Consider the following 10627-nt stretch of genomic DNA (forward strand, 5'->3'; position numbering starts at 1 on the left):
CAGCCTTGCTCTAAGGGAATTGCTGGCAGCAGACAGGAGACAATGGCTTGGTTGCTAAGCCTCGGGCTGAGAAAGGGAGCTGACAGGATGCCAACGTGGCAGGACAGACAGTTATGGGGCTGGGCTCCCACACGCACTTGTCTGGACTCAACTCCCTATTATGTCCTCTTTAGACAAGGAGGTATCTTTCTATTATAGATTTCTAGAGTTAATGAAAATTTTATTTTACTTCTTTTTTATGTGTATGAGTGATCTGCCAGTGTGTGTGCCTGTATACCACTTGTGCGCCTGGCACCCTCAGAGACCCGAAGAGGTCATCGGGTCCCCGGGAACTGGAGCTATGAATGGCTGGGACATCATGTGAGCTGGAGGAACTGACCCTGGGTCCTCTGCAAGAACAAGTGCTCTGAACCTACGGAGCCAGGTCTGCAGCCTCAACGAACGGAAATTCTGAAATTAGATCTCAGTATATGAACCGCATTAAGAAATATATACTAGTGTGCTCATACATTGAGCTGTAACTGAATACCATATCGTACTCTGATCTTACTTCACCTGACAGAAATATGCCGATCACAACCCACTAAGCTGACGTCACAACCTGAATTGGATTGCAGCGGACATCTTGGAAAACAGTGATATATTCCAACACAATTCTCATAGTATGTTTTCAAAAAACTGAGCCCTCCACCCCCACCCCCACATAGCAGAAGTGACCTACTGAAATCACAGAGTAGTCTAGAAGCAGGGCTAGTCCTAGAAGCCAGGTCTCAGAGACAGGTCACTGGAACACTGAGTCTTCTGGGTGCCACTACCCCAGTCCCCAGGTCCTGGCAGCCCCACCCCTGGCTCCTAGGACTACTGCCCAGCCAGCCACACGCTCCCCATTTCTTCCCAGTCTGTGTCAGGTACTTTTAGCTTCTCCCGACCCTCAAGTCCGCAGCAGCACACCTGGTGGCATTCCCTGGCACTCAAGGAAGGGCTGGTAAAGTTCCCTGGGGTAAAAAGCAAAAAACTCCGGACAAGCCAAGGGGCCTTGGGTAAGGACCTCAATGTCTCTGAATTGTGAGTGCCTCAACAGTACAAAAGGAACCGTGAGACCCCAACACCCTCTCTTCTAAGGGTACCTCTAAAGGTTGGAGAGCACAGGTGCCTTACTCCTTCACCTGTAACAGCAAAACAGCGCAGGGTCAGGACGGCTTCAGCAGCCTCCGTGCCAAGCACTAAGCACGGCGTTTGCATCTTTTAGCACAAGAGCCTGCGGCGTTACCGCAGTTTACAGGTGGGGATTTGTAAGTTCAGCTGGCTGAACTCATTTCTCCCGTATCACAAGCTCAGGCAGAACCCAGACCCAAGTCCAAGCTGGAATCCAATTTTACTTGACAAAAATCTGACTTCAAGCTGCTAGCTGCAGCCAACCACCATGGTGCTGGGAAAGCTGGAGGAGAAAAAGCCCCAACCACGAACCGCATCCCACTCCACGCCCAGGCGTCAGGCTGACAGGAAGCGAGGAAGGACTCCTCACTCTTCCTTTCCAAAAGCGAGCTTGTAATCTCTCCTGACAGGGACATCAAGCCTTGGCACAACCCAGGGGAGTCACCAGAAGAGTGATATCTCGATCCAAGAGTTTCCCAAACCCACCGAGCAAGGATCTCCGGATTAGTAGCATCCCTGGCATTTAAAAGCAGCCTCCTTGCTGATTCTAAATGTGTAGCTGGGGCTGAGAATAGTTACCTTAGGCCTACACTTCATACTCGTCAAAGCTCCTTCACACTAACGAAGGGGGAGGGCAGCTGCTCCGCGGGGGAGGGAGGCTCAGCAACGGGAACGTGGTTTCTTGTGCAGCCCATCTCTCAAGCTCAAGAGACCCAGCCTTCTTCCTTTCCTCCCAAGTGATAAAGGATCTCTGAAACTCCAGCACACACCCCAGCCTGGCATGTGGGCCCCAGGGAGGAGAATGACCGCCCCATATCCATACCACAGCCCTGCAGGGTAGAAGCAATGTAGAGAAGCCACTATAGGCGATGAAGAAGGATGCATGGACCCCAGGAAGGCTGGGAACATGCGATAGGGAGCTGGGGAGGAGGCTTGGGTGATGTGGGCTAGGGAGGCGCCTAACAGAATGGGTCCTCTGGGAATCACCTGGGAGTAGAAAATGGATAGCATCTCATGGGGTTTCTTAAAAAAAAAAAAAAAAAAAAAAAAAAAAAACCAACCACAGAATACCCTTTATTTATTCTTTGAAGACTCCATACATGGAAAGAATCTGTCTTCGTCATATGCATACCCAGTGTCCTCTCCCACTCTCCCTTGGCACCCCCAACAGGTCTCCCTTTCTCCTAAAGTTTTCTGAAGATCCCAAGGCAAGAGGGAAAGAGGCTCACTAAAGAAACTCCCAAGTACTAATAGGTTGTGCTAATGAACACTCCCTAGGTGAGAAAAATCCATTTTAGGGGCATGGAAAGAGACTCGTGGGTAGAGGACCTGTCTGAGGTCACTAGAAGGGACAGGGCTGAAAGCCAGTCCCTTCCACAGCCTTCCTCCTGGATAGACTCTGAAATGGCAGCTACAGCCTGAGCAGCCCAGAGGCCAAGTGAGTTCTGCCTCCGATGAGGAGGGAGAGAGAGGTGAGGGAGGGCATTGAGCCAGGGCAGGGGCGTGGCAGCTGGTCTTCCCTGCACACACTGGGCTGGCTGCAGTCTCCAGAGAGGGAGTCCAGAGAGACGGTCTGCTTTTCAAGGAGCATAACTATTTCTCTGGCCCAAGTAACTGAAGGAAGGCTGTAAAAAAAAAAAGTCTTGGGAAGTTGTAGATGTATCCAAGGAAGTTAGGAGCCCAGGAGGAATTTCTGACTTTTCCATGGAGAAAAAGTGACCCAAGTCCTAGTTCAAGAAAAGGGTCTGGGCTCACCTGCTGAGAGTTATATCTGAGCCTACATTCGGACACAGACATGGGAGAAAGGCACCGTTGGTGCTGGGGATTTGGTTCATTTTTGCTACCAGCTTGCTGCTTGACCTGGGTAGGCTCTCCCCATTCCCAGGCCTCAGTCTCTTCCTGGCAGAAAATCCATGCACTAGATGACAGCTACCCTTCCCTTTTGGTCAAGTTTTTTAGTCCCCAGATCTCCTTTGGTTAGCATTCCAGCCACGGGCGGTAAGAAGTGAGCATTCCCTGTTCTCTCTTCATCTGGAGAGTTTTCTCAAGTGGCCACATCCACCATTCACATCTGGATTGGTGCTTTCCTGTGCTCCTAACCACCATTCACCAGATTTTACAGGTTTGACTCATGCCTTGTTTGGGTTTGGCATTGCTGCCTTCAAGGTCCGAGCCGATCACCATGACAGGCAGTAATTAAGAGGGCCCAAATCCTCGACAGTAACCACGGAGTCAAAAAACCTGCATTTCTTGTTCCTTTTCAGTCGCCTTCCCCGGCGCTGTCTGGAGGGATAGCCAGGATATGCTCACTTTGCTGTGCCTGCTACTGGGCCTCCGCACAGCTAGTCAAGTCAGGGAGGTTGCTGGTATTACGGGAGCTGTAGTTTACTTGGGAGCATTCCAGATGAGGGTTTCTCAATGCTCAGCTTCCACGTGTGTCCCTCCTCCCTGTATCGCTGTGAAATTTGCTTTTCTTTGTCCCTGCCGCTGACAGATGGTAAAACGTGTGCTGAGAAACGCAGAATGCTACCTGGCTTAACTTTCTAGGGAGCAACCAATGTGTGAAAGCAGTGTGCACTCCTAAGACAAAGCTTGCCCTCAAAGGGAACGTGACCCCCCCCCCCCCGCTGCGCCGGACATCCTGCTCACCGCTCTATACATTCTGGTCGTATTCCACCACTGGGACACACCAGGGGAACCCAGCAGGTTCTCCAACACGGAAGCCCAGCTTTCAGAGCCCCCACGACAGACAGCTGTCCCAACTGGCTACTCTGCCAGAGCCCGAGGGCAGTATGGGTTTCCCACAGGGACCTGCCAGAGAAACACGGCACTCACCACTCATGCTGGGCTTCTTCTGCCTTTCCTGGGGCTCCTCTGGGAATGACAGAGATGGTGTGGGGAGACAGGCGCCGAGGATTTGCCTTACCATTTATAGGAGCCTCTCCTACACACCCCAATTAGGATTCTAATGAGGTGGGCGAGGCACCAGGTCATTCCTGTGGTGCCTGTAAGCGTTTCACTTACAACATACCCGTCACCCAATGGAAGGTCATCCTGCTTATGCAAGACTGGCTTGGAAAGAAGAAAGGAGATGAAAGAAAGTCGAAAGGTTTGCTCTCCTGAGTCTTTCTTTCATTCATAAAGGTGAATGGCTTCCTAGACCACCGCGCTTAGGCAACTTGTCTGGAGCTGAGGCCAGGAAGTCTTGTATGTTAAGGACATGTCTAGAACTTAGCCACGTCCTTTCTCGCTGCACACATATATTATTAGGGCTGTCTGCTTCCACATGCCACAGTTCACGGGCTCAGGGTTGAGTATAACAGGAAGCACATCTTGATGTGGAAAGCCCTCTCGGTTCCAGTGCTATCTGGGCCTGGGTCATCCTTCAAATTTGAAGCTTGGAAGCTTTGTTTAGGTTTGAGGCTAATCATACCTACGCTCTCACCTCACAAGGATGAAAGATTAATTCAGCATGATTATTCAAGTGGAAAGTGAATACACGTGTCTCACCATGAACTAAAGCCAAGGTCTTTTGGAAGCAGAAGGCAGGTGAGGAGAACCATAGTCTTTTTTTCTTCATGGAGCACCAGAAATAACGACCGACTTCCCAGTTCTTCCACAGGCTCTCTCTAGGACCGTAGGAGGAGTCATTGATCTGCTTTTCAGCCCAAGCTCGTACATCAGTTTTAACAAGGAGATTAAGGGCTGGAGAGACGGCTTAGTGGCTAAGAGCTTTTGCTGCTCTTTAGAAGACCAAGGTTTTGTTCCCATCACCCACATCAAGTGGCTCACAACCACCTCCAGAGGTAGTTGGCTGTGCGGGGACACAGCTGTAATCACAGTTCTTGAGAAGCTGAGGCAGGAGGATCACAAGTGATTGGCTAGCTTGGGAAAAAGTGTGTGTTGGGAGTAAAGCTCATTGATCAGGCATCAACACAAAGGGCCTGGGTTCAATTCCTAGCAATGTAAAAATAAAAAGAAGAAAAAGAAAAAGGAAGAAAGGAAGGAAGGAAGGAAGGAAGGAAGAAAGAATTAATTAAGTGTTTAAGATACAGCAGTTATACACTGCCCTGTCCTTTAACTATCTACTAAATGTGTCTCCACTCCTAGACTGGAGGTGCGGGCTGTATGTTATTAGTCTTCTCCTCAAAACCTAGATGAGTACTTGATACTTGAAACATGGTGAGAGCACATACTTGTTTTAATAAACATAAACTATATTATTTTTATTAGTGTATGTGCCTTTTGTATGTGTGCACACATGTATGTGCATCCATACGTGGAGATCAGAAAACAACTTGGGGGAGCCCGTACTCTCCTCCTGCCTTGCTGAATGAAGTAGGGTCTCTCTTGTTTCTGCCATGCTGCTACTCTAGGCTAGCGGGCCCTCCAGGTTCTGGGCAATTCTCTGGCCTCTGCCTCCCATCTCCCTGGGACTGCAGCTATGTGCCTCCATGTCCAGCCTTTGATATAGGTTCCAGGGATCTAACTCTGGATGTCAGGCTGTTGTGCCAAGCATTCTTATCTACTGAGTCATCTCACTGTTCTCTGTTTGAATACACCCGTCAATCAGTCAATCAATCAATCAATCAATCAATCACTAAAAGGATGATAACAAGTACCATCCTTGTAGTGGTTCCTGTGGCCAAGAACTGGCCAATGCTTTCATATGTATTACCTTTTCCCATCTCCACATACATACCCAACATATGTTCTATTATTATTGCTATAGAAGAGAGGGGACAAACATATGAACTCGAGGCTATGCAACTGTAGAACTGAAGTGACTTCAGATCCAGTGTGCTGAGCCTCTGAGGTCGCTGCCTCGATGATGAGGGAGCTTGGTCGCTTTAGGGTTCTGATGGTTTTTGGAGAGCTAACTTGGCACCTATTCCTGGTGGACGGCCAAGCAGAAAGCAAAGGTTTCCAAGCTATCTTGGCAAAGAGCCTTGAACCCCATGCAGAGGTCTGAGGGTGGTCTTGGCCCCTGCCGTGGCACGAGCTGTGACTCTGGGAGAGGACTTACTTATTCAGGGTCCATACTGCCAGGAGCCCCAAAGGTTGCTGCGATGAGCGGCTGTGGAAGCACTCACGTACTCCTCCTGAGTGTGGTACAAGGAGAAGGAGGAGTTTACTTATTAGTACTGGTATGTTTGTTGGCCCCGAGAACCAGGAGGAACTGGACCCCAGGTATTCCTTTGAGTCATATGACGAAGCAACCTGCAGAGACAATAAGCCGGTGGCACTGCTCTAGGGGGGAGCCTGAGGTCATACAGACCTGGGTCCATATTCTGGTTTTTGTCAAGTCACCTTGCTGCCATTCAGAGCTTCTGTTTCCTTGTCTGTAAAACTGAGGCAGAATTGTTGAGAGAATTAAAGGAGTCATAAAGAGCTTAATTACATGTCCTTTGGCAGAGCCCAGTACAAGAAGTCAGCACTGAGAGTATTAGAATTACTATTATCCTTAAAGGATTGCACAGTTCCGACTGTCTATTCTGACGTCTGGCCGTGGGGTCTTCCCTTGGATCAGCCTTTACCCCAGTGCCGTAGATAAATACAGACACTGGACTGGGAGACCCAGATGCAAATCTCGGCTCTAGAGCTTTCCCACTGGGTGGCCTTGGAATACTTTCACACCTGGCCTCTGCAGCCCAACCACACATCCTGCTAAGCAGCAGGGATACCCAGAACTGCCTTAGTCACTACTAGGAATCTTCCCTGAGACATTGTTTGGGCCAGTTTCCCTTGCCCCCTTTGCTGCTGGCCAGCTAGACTGGCCAGCAGCCTGTTAACTCACCAGCAGCAGGCTGCAGCAGGGAGTCTGCCTGAACCTACTGCTAGCTGTTGGAGGATTGCATCATGGCCACCGCCACAGCCCCAACCTGCAGGCCAACTATAATTGCTAGCTGTGTCACAATTTCAGCTAAATGATTTTCAATTCAGAGTTGAGTCAGCCAGCTATACGCAGGATGAAATTCCTGCTTGACCACACTCAGCAGCTCAGACACCAGGGAAGATGGGGCAGGCTTTTAAAAGAGGAGCTCATTGATCACTTGCCTTTTTTCTCCCTCTAATTAAGGGATTTAGGGTGCTGAGGATGTCACAACACGCAAAGCACAGATTCTGAGAAGTTGTCCAGCCTGGATAGATCTTCAATGCAAACCCCACACCCAAGGCTTAGGGAATATCACAGTGGACAGAAAGGCATGAACAGCCACAAGACCTGGACATAATCTGTGTATCTTCTCAATAAACAGGGGAGCTGCACCCATGAAATCTCAGTAATATGGCTGCCCAAACAAGACCTGAATCACAGCAGCATCAGTCGGCTGGCATGGATGGGAGAGCTTTCGTGGGCCGTACCCCTAGAAGAAGAGCTAGAGGCAATTTAAGCCTGATGAGAAGGGGAATTAGTTCTCCCCAGGGATGTGCTCCCTAATTGTTTATCCAGGACAGGCGGTCAAACCTAAACACACACACACACACACACACACACACACACACACACACACAATGAATAAGTATATAAATTCAACTTGCTGAGTCTAAGTTTGTGTGTGTGTGTGTGTGTGTGTGTGTGTGTGTATGTGTGCGTGTATATATACAAGCATTTGAGAGGGAGCATAGGGTGGGGGCATGGGAGGAGAAGATGGAGAAAAGTTATATAAATACAATATACATTTATAAAAAAATTTTAAAGAAATTAAGAAAACGAAAAGTAAGTTTTTTAAAAAAAAATTCTGGAGAACATTATTATTACCCATGCTTTCAAACCCCTTTCACTCAGAGTTTGGCTGCTTCTCTCTCTGCTGGGACGTGGTGGGACTGACGGTGCTTCTGTTGCCCTGTGAGTTCCCTGTGGACCCATTGCCACATCCAGGATGCTGACCGTGTGAATTCACATGCATGAATACACAATGCAGGGGCTGTCACCCACAGTCTTGGGGATATCATGGGCTGACTAGTTTCCCTCCCCATGATGAGGGAGAACAGAGTGAGGATGACTAGACCAGCGAATTCCCCTGTGGCTGCTGTGGCAACCACCGGGATCCACACCTGTTCTGCCACCATGTCACTCAGGGGGGTGATGTGGGATTCCCCTCTGTATGATGTGAATACCATTGGTTAATAAAGAATCTGTCTTGGGCCTGGCAGGGCAGAATAGAGGTAGGCGGGGAAAACTAAACTGAATGCTGGGAGAAAGAAGGTGGAGTCAGGAGGTGCCAAGTAGCCCTGTTAGAGAGAGACGCCTCGATCGGAACTTTACCTGTAAGCCACAGCCATTTGGCGATGCACAGATGAATGGAAATGGGTTAGTTTAGGATGTAAGAGCTAACAAGTAAGAAGCTAGAGCTAATGGGCCAAGCAGTGATTGAATTAATACAGTTTCTGCGTGGTTATTTCGGGGCTGAGCAGCCAGGAACAAACAAGCAGCTCCATACCACAGGTGAGGGTCCTGAAAATCAAGGAAAAGCCAAATAGCAAGTGGGTGCACAAACAGATCTGTGATCCCTGGTGAACGTGGCATTCCCTCACATCTCTCCTGCAGCCTCTTCCTTCCTCTCCCCTCGAATTAGAATCCCACCCTGTGGTTTAAAATAGCCGGTGAAATCATACATTACCATGTATGGGAGACAAAGAAGTAAAACTCTAAAAGGCTCCATCTCATGGTATTTGGGGCTTGGTTCTTTGAAATAGAAGCTTAGCTGAATTTGCCAGCACAATTAAAAGCTGTTTTCCTGAAGAAGCTCGGGGCCCCCACTCATTGATCAGAATCTTACATCAGGAGGTAAGACAGACACAGATTAAAGTTGTCCTGGAGACACCTCATGCTCAAAGTTATGTTGTCTCACGGTACCTATTTGAACAATGGTAATGGCTATCGCACAGAGCCAGTGGACTTAACCTTTATTTTAATTGCCTAACAAACTCAGCAGAGGTGAGATTTATATAAGGACTGCAGAGTTCAGGTCATCACACACAAGCATAAACCTTTCTTTCCTAAAAACATAAAGCACATGGATTCTTCATGCTTCCTTTTGAGATTGAGCACTGACTGACCAAAAAGAAAAAGAAGCTGTCCGGTCCAATGGTCCCCCAGCACACTGCCCTGCCCTACTGTATATCCCATGACAAGTCTAGTCTTGGTTCTCACTCCTTTGAAAGCTGTCTATGTAGCGAGTCTCCGGAGTGGTTCCAGGGCTGACCCGACATCTCTGCAGAGCTAGCTCCCTGAGGACTGGCGTCTACGCAGCACTGATCCTTCACAGTAGGTAAGATCTGCTGCTGCTGCTGCTTCTGCAAATGACCAACTGTTTCATTCTCTTTTTTCTCGTTTTTTTTTTAATTTTTTATTTTTATTTTTTTAACTTTTTAATTGATTTTATTGAGTGCTACATTTTTCTCTGCTCCCCTCTTTTCCTCTCCCCTCCCCTTCTACACTTTCCCATGGTCCCCATGCTCCCAATTTACTCAGGAGACCTTGTCTTTTTCTACTTTCCATGTAGATTAGATCCATGTATGTCTCTTTTAGGGTCCTCTTTGTTGTTTAGGTTCTCTAGGATTGTGAATTATAGGCTGTTTTTTTTATTTCTAAAAGACACTTATGAGTGAGTACATATGATAATTGTCTTTCTGGGTCTGAGTTACCTTACTCAATATGATGTTTTCTAGATCCGTCCATTTGCCTGCAAATCTCAAGATGTCATTATTTTTTTCTGCTGTGTAGTATTCCATTGGTGCTGGCATAATTGGATATAAACACTTAGAAGAATAGACCCATATCTATTGTCATGCACAAGACTCAAGTCCAAATGGATCAAAGACCTCAACATAAGGCCAACCACACTGAACCTTATAGAAGAGAAAGTGGGAAGTACACTTGAACGCATTGGCACAGGGAACCACTTCCTAAATATAACCCCAGTATCACAGACACTGAGAGAAACAATTAATAAATGGGACCTCCTTAAACTGAGAAGCTTCTGTAAAGCAAAGGACATGATCAACAAGACAAAAGAGCAGCTTACAGAATGGAAAAAGATCGTCACCAACCCCACATCAGACAAAGGATTGATCTTCAAAATATATATATTAAAAAAAAAAAACCTCAAGACATTGGTTATCAAAAGAGAAAATAATTAGTAAAAAAAATGGGGTACAGACCTAAACAGAGAACTCTCAACAGAGGAATCTAAAATGGCTGAAAGACACTAAGGAAATGCTCAACATCCTTAGTCATCAGAGAAATGCAAATCAAAACAACTCTGAGATTCCTTCTTACACCTGTAAGAATGGCCAAGATCAAAAACACTGATGACAACTTATACTGGAAAGGTTGTGGGGAAAAGGGAACACTTCTGCATTGTTGGTGGGAATGCAAACTGGTTCAGCCCCTTTGGATGTCAGTGTGGCAATTTCTCAGGAAATTAGGAAACAACCTTCCTCAAGACCCAGTAATACCACTTTTGGG

The sequence above is a fragment of the Microtus oregoni genome, unplaced genomic scaffold (assembly GCF_018167655.1).
Source record: "Microtus oregoni isolate MIOR12 unplaced genomic scaffold, Mior012 000020F_ref0000438, whole genome shotgun sequence".
In the NCBI taxonomy this organism is placed as follows: Eukaryota; Metazoa; Chordata; class Mammalia; order Rodentia; family Cricetidae; genus Microtus; species Microtus oregoni.